Consider the following 6,803-nt stretch of genomic DNA (forward strand, 5'->3'; position numbering starts at 1 on the left):
ACTAGTAGTAACAGCAATAAAATATAATAAACTTATCTAGTAATCTTCAGTTTCGGACTCCAACTTGGCGTCACTGCTCTCGTGTTTTTTTTTTTTTTTCAAGAAAAGAAATCCTTATTAACACTGCTCTGAACAACAATATTTCCACCACCTCGTAAACGTAATTGAATTTAAAGAATGAACGCAGGGTTGGCATTGGCCAATTTTCAAACCATTATTGATTTGTTTTAGCAGGAATGACTTAAAACTCTCAGTATGTATGTGTGTTGTATAATTATATAATTCACATCTACAATGTACAGTATTTGAACATTCAAAAATTTTAAAGAAAGTGTCGTACATTCACCTATTATCACAAAGGTATATATATAGTATTATGGCTTAAATTATCATGTATTACTATAAATTGTCGTATAGTTGGCACGTCTGAATAATACTATCTTCTGAAGTCTTGTGAAGAACATAGCGAGGGTGTTCTTAAATATCAGAGTCATCCCAATAAAGTCGAATGGTTTGCATAGTAATTTTTATATTTAAAAAAAAAAAAAACTATTTTCCATTCTCTCGAAAATTGAAGACTTTGGGGCAAAAACAAGTCAAGTTCAAAAACTGAAAGTGTAAAGGAGATAGCTTCACAAGGGTTTCTCTTCATCCGATTTTCTTCAAACTTGGTATATATATATACTAGACCGGAAATAAATCGACACGCATGTCTTGTTTCTTTCGGAAAATAGGTTACGGTGGGCAAAGGGCCTCTTTTCAAAAAAAAAAAAGGAAAAAGGGGGGTCCCCTTGGTTAAAAGGTCCATTTTAAAGAAACGAAACTCTGCCGATGCAAAGACGACTTCAAAGTAGGAAATACGGGTTTTGTCGTTTTTGCGAGATAAGGATTGCAAGATCAAATGGCCACTTCGAAATGATAAAGAATCCCGCACAATCCTTACGGAAATTGGATTTCGGTGGAATTGCTTGAAACCATTATATGTTATAGATATGGTGTTCCTAAGAAAAAGTTTCAATAGGCACAACCACAAATCACTGACTGTTTGACTACAGGGGTACTGTTTTGAAAACAGCCGAAGATAATGACCCTCTGGATTTCGAGAAAAATGACTAAAACAGTGATATGTTGTAGATATTGTGATCCTGGGAAACAGTCTTAACGGCCACAGCCACAAATCACTGACCGGTTGGCCACTACAGGGATACTTTTTTAAAAACAGCCGAAGATAACGACATTCTGGATTTCGGTGAAAATGACTAAAACTGTGATGTGTTGTAGATGTTGTTATCCTGAGATAAAGTTTCAATTTGTACAACCACCAATCAGTGACCTTTGACCGCTATAGGGCCGCTTTTTTGGAAACTGAAGGTAACGTTATTCTGGATTTCGGTGGAATTACTTGAAACCGTCATATGTTGTACATGTTGTGATCCTCAGGAAAAGTCTTAATGGACACAACCACTAATCACTAACCGTTTGGCCACTACGAAGCCACTTTTCTGAATGGAGCCGAACCGAAGATAGTGATATTCTTTATTTCGTCCAAAATGAGAGAAACCATGATATCTTGTAGATATTGTAATCCTGAAGAAAAGTCTCAATGGACACAACCACAAATCACTAATCGTTTGGTCACCATAGACCTATTTTCATGAAAATCGTCGAGTATAACGACGTTCGTATTTTGGTAAGATTGAGTAAAACTAAGATATGTTTAAGATCTTCTCATTATGAGAAAAAGTCTTAATGGACAAAACCATCAAATAATGAAAGTTTGGCCACTACAGGTCCATTTTTTTAAAACTCCGGGTATAACGATATCTGGTGTAAATAGATGAAACTGTGATTTGTTATAGATGTCATGATCGTGAGAAAAATTGTCCAGGGCTTTCCGGGGATTTCCTTTGTCCCGTAAGATAAACATATGATTGTTGTCTATGCTTAAGTGTTGTTGGCCGCTACCCTCCCCATCCGTTTTCCGGGTTGTGGGATAGGACCTTTCAGGGTTCATACAATTCTATAAAAATTCCAGAGTATCCTTACCTTCTGTTGTTTTAAAAAATGTGGCCCCGTGGTTGCCAAATGGTCACTGATGGGTAGTTGTGTCCATTGAGACTTTTTTTCAGGATCACAATATCTACAGCATGTCACAGTTTCAAGCAATTACACCGAAATCCAGAATAACGTTACCTTCAGTTCTTTTTGTTAAGTGGCCCTGTAGTGGCCAAACGGTTAATGATGTATGGTTGTGCAAATTGAGATTATTTCTCAGGATGACAACATTTCCAACATATCACAGTTTCAGTCCTTTTTATCGAATCCAGGATATCACTTTCTTCGGCTGCTTTCTAAAAAGTGGCCCTGTAGTGGCCAAACAGTCAGTGATCTGTAGTTGTGCCCATTGAGACTTTTCTTAAGGAACACAATATCTATAACATATAACGGTTTCAAGCAATTCCACCGAAATCCAATTTCAATAAGGATTATGCGGGATCCTTTGTCATTTCAAAGTGGCCATTTCCCCCTGCAATCCTTGTGACGCAAGCACCACAAAACCCGTATTTCCTAGTTTGAAGTCATCTTTGCATCGGCACAGTATCATTTCTTTAAAGTGGCCCCTTTAACCAAGGTGTCCCTTTTGTGAAAAGGGGCCCTTGGCCCCCCTTAACCTATTTTCCGAAAGAAACAATAAATACTTGTTGATTTATTTTCGGTCTAGTATATATGTGCCAAGTTTGAAGAATATCGGATGAAGGGAAATCCTTGTGAAGCTATCTTCTATCTCCTTTACACTTTCACTTTTTGGACTTGATGGGATCTTGCTCCAAAGTCTTCAATTACACATAAGTTTTTATACTCACGCATATAAATTTGTTTAGCTCAATACGATATTTCGCTTAGTATATTCATATTTTTGAACATTAACTTTCTTTTCTTCATTTTAACGCTATTCGTTTTAATGTATAATTTATTTTTGTGCTCATCAAAAAGTTAATCAATGAAAAAAAAGGTTCTATCCCTTAAAAATATCTAAAATAAATTGATCTTAGTTGAGAACAGAAAAAAGGATTAATTGTGTACTATATAGAGAAATGATTTTACACAGTTAATTGTGAATGAAAACAGTTAACGTTGCAGGAATAAATTTGCTGTTACATTCAGATAGCTGATAGCCAGAGTAATCCGTCACTCACATTTTCTGTGTATCTTGTTCGACTGTCATGTTAACAGTCCCGTTGGCAAGACCTAATTGTAAATGAGGGAGATAAATGGGCTTTGGTAGACAGTGTTATTTTGTGTGTGTGTGGGGGTATGTATGTGTGTGCATCCTAAAATGAAAAAAAAGTTGAATGTATCATGACAAAACATTAAGAGAAGATTCTTATTGATAATTTGGCTAAGTTTCAACTGATGGTCCCTGATCGAGGGAATATGAAGCTGTTTTAAACGTTACTTTAATAATTACTTATGCTAACATTAATTATTCACAATTATTCATATTTCATTTCCCTACTTCAGTTGTAATTGTATTTCGCAAATGTTTTTGTTAATCTTTTGCTTATTCTATTCTTTCCCGAGTTCGATTTCCGGACACTTCATCAAAAAGGTGTAACAGTTTTCTCATGGCAGCATCGTGAGTGGGGTTTCTTTCGTCTTTCTCATTCACAAAAGACGAATGCCGGGATGGCACCTGACATGCTTGTCCCAGGCCGCTTCCTTCCTTTTCCATTCTTTTCTTCCTCTCCAATTCCCAGGGCAGTGCGATCGCCGAGGAACGTTATCTCTCAAATGTATGACGAGCTAACATGGCTGTAGATGACAAAAGCCAAGAAATCTAATTCCTAATCCTATAGGGGAGCCAGGAAGAGAAGGTCTCTGATAGCTCGCAGTGACGTTGCCATTACTCATGTGTCATGGCGTTTTCCGGCGCATCTATAATGGCAATTTAATTAATGGTGCAAGACAGAATGTGGTTGGCAGTGGCGTATTTAAGGGGAGCTTCTGGTCTTAAGCCTCTCCGAAATTTTATTTACTATATTAAAGTAGATGAAATATCTTGAAGAATTTTCACATTTCCAGAACTGAAGTTAGCAAAGCACCCCCGAAACATAATCTTAAATACGCCAATGGTGGTTGGTAACACTAGCAGCAAAGTAGGGGCTGCATTGTCCCTCTGCATGTGGTAAGAAATGTCAGAGACCATCTCTTGTTAGCCTTGTTATAATACTTTTCTGTATTCTACACTAAATAAGTATCTGTCTATACTGTATTACAGCGCAAAAGCAGAAATATTCAGCTGTTCAGTGCTACAATCTCTGTCATACTCAGAAATAATGGAAGGAATGAGTTACCTCTCTCCTTGTGATCGCTACTTTTGCAAATCGTTGCACACTGTAACCAACCGTTGGAGTAATCCAACTAGTTAATTGCAGAGGAGCCCCATAGGGACGACAGTTTTGGGGTCACTATTGAATATTACCAAATCAATCGGCACCTTTCTCTTCCCTATTGCACCATACACTTCCTTATTATTATGACAGTCGGTTTGGAACACTAATAAATTATGCTCACATGTTTTAAATATTCTCCAGCCTTTTCATTGTAGATGTCAATGATGCTACAGGCAACATGCAAATGTAACTTATTGAATTGCAGCATAATACTGAACTGAAAGGAAATTTAACAGTGTGGACCTGATAGAATTTTACTCTAAACATGTGAAAGAAACAGAACTCACTGTTCTATACAAACATGTTTTTTTTTTTTTTATCACATCACTATTTGGTACCACTCACGAGTGAAGATATCAGCAACATTTTTCTAGAATGAAGAATGCAAAATCAAATCTAAGAAATCGACTGACTTACACACATCTTGAAAACTATCTGCAAGAAGTATCATCCAATATCAAAACTTACATTAAAGTGCTAATGAACAAAATGCAGATATAGCGTTTTCACTGGAAATGCAAATGGCATTTTTTTTTAGAGTGGAAAGGCAACGATTAATTTCATCAAAGTAGTAACATTAATTGCTTATGTTACACTTATTGTACAAATGTTATAACAAAATTAACATCAATTCAGAATTTGATATTGTTCTTTGTTTTAACGGTTACGAATACATCTAATATCTATCTGTATTTAAATCAAAAAGATAACATAAACAAGAGTATCAAAGCGTCCAATATTCTGCAAAATATTATAACTTTCGTCTTGTTAATCTGTATTTACATTTAATCTGAAAAGCTAACAGTAAATGTTTGTGCATTGAATCGTATTGGAATTATGTTATAGTGCACCTGCCTCTATGAACCTGATCGAACCTATGCGGCTCTCCTGTCCCTTATGGAATATGTGTTTAATTTGTAATGAATCTTTGTCATTACTAAAGGACAAAGGTTGAAGACCACTGGTCCAGATGCAAATACAGCGTTGCTAGCGAATTCTAACCATTACCAGAAGACAATCGCTTATAAAATTGTCATTAAACCATTAACCATGAACAGTCATTCTAGCTTATTTTGTGTTTTGTTCATGAATACAAATATGCACGGGTTTTTCTTAAATGTTGATCGCATAAAATGTATTCTCTTCTCGCACATATATTGGTCACACTCCTGAAAGAATGTTCTAAAATTCTGGTTTAATTAGTTACGTAGTCTCATTACTGAAACTATGTTATACGGTTGAAAAGCAAGTGTGTGTAATTTTAAGGTTCATTTACGGGATTCCTTACAGACACATGTTACTTTGCGTTGGGAATAGATTTTCAAACGTATATTTGTAAAATGAAACATATTATTATTATTATTATTATTATTATTAATTATATATATATATATATATATATATATATATATATATATATATATATATATATATATATATATATATAGCTAATATTAAAGCGAACCTCAAAAGAACCACTTGGTGAGTCTTGAGGGAATTTTTTGGTGGATCACATACAAGGACGGATTTAGGGTTGTGCAAAGGTGGACGTGCAGCCCCCTTCGTTGTAAATATACACTACCTAAAGTGAGAAGCTAGCAGTAAAAATAGCAATACTTTCCGAAAATTTCTGATGTCATGTTTCGGTTTGGGCTTAAAACAAATAGAAGTTTTGCAAAATCGATAGTTTAAGTCAATTTTCTAAAAAGTTGAAAGAAAAGGATTCACCGAGAAAAGACACTTAGCATTTCCAGAGCATTTTCTCATTCACACCACAGATGCCTAAAGGCGTTTAAAAATTACAGTTCAATTCAAATGTACTGGTAGTTATTGGTGCACACCCCTCAGAAATTCCTGGATCCGACTCTGGTCACATAATATTTGTATCAGACTAAACCGTTAAATTAAGGTTAACAATTTCTGCTGTGTAGAGAACGAATTTTCTCAAATTTCTGATGAAGCGTTGACTGACTCTTGTAAGTTTTCCCTGTATATTTGAGTGAAACAAGATAGATTCATTGGAAATTCATTGGAAATTGAAATTTGATTCATTTTTAGCATCAAGACGCTTTATATAAAGTTTATGAGTAATCTATTTTCCGAGCATAACAAATGAAAATCATCTCACAGTCCATATCAAGAAGCCATAACTCGCTTTGCTTTATTGTTTTTGTTCTATAACGATAAAGTTGAAACAGTAATTCGTTTATTTAAACCACTTCCGGTTTCAATAGAACGTTAAGGAAGAAGATAAAACATATTCTTGGAACAAAGAATCAATTTTGCAAAAAGCCGCTTTTGATACCTTTCATTTTCGCTCTACGGGAATAAGTATTGAAACCGGAAATA

The sequence above is a fragment of the Thermobia domestica genome, chromosome 1 (assembly GCF_964235325.1).
Source record: "Thermobia domestica chromosome 1, izTheDome1.hap1.1, whole genome shotgun sequence".
In the NCBI taxonomy this organism is placed as follows: domain Eukaryota; kingdom Metazoa; phylum Arthropoda; class Insecta; order Zygentoma; family Lepismatidae; genus Thermobia; species Thermobia domestica.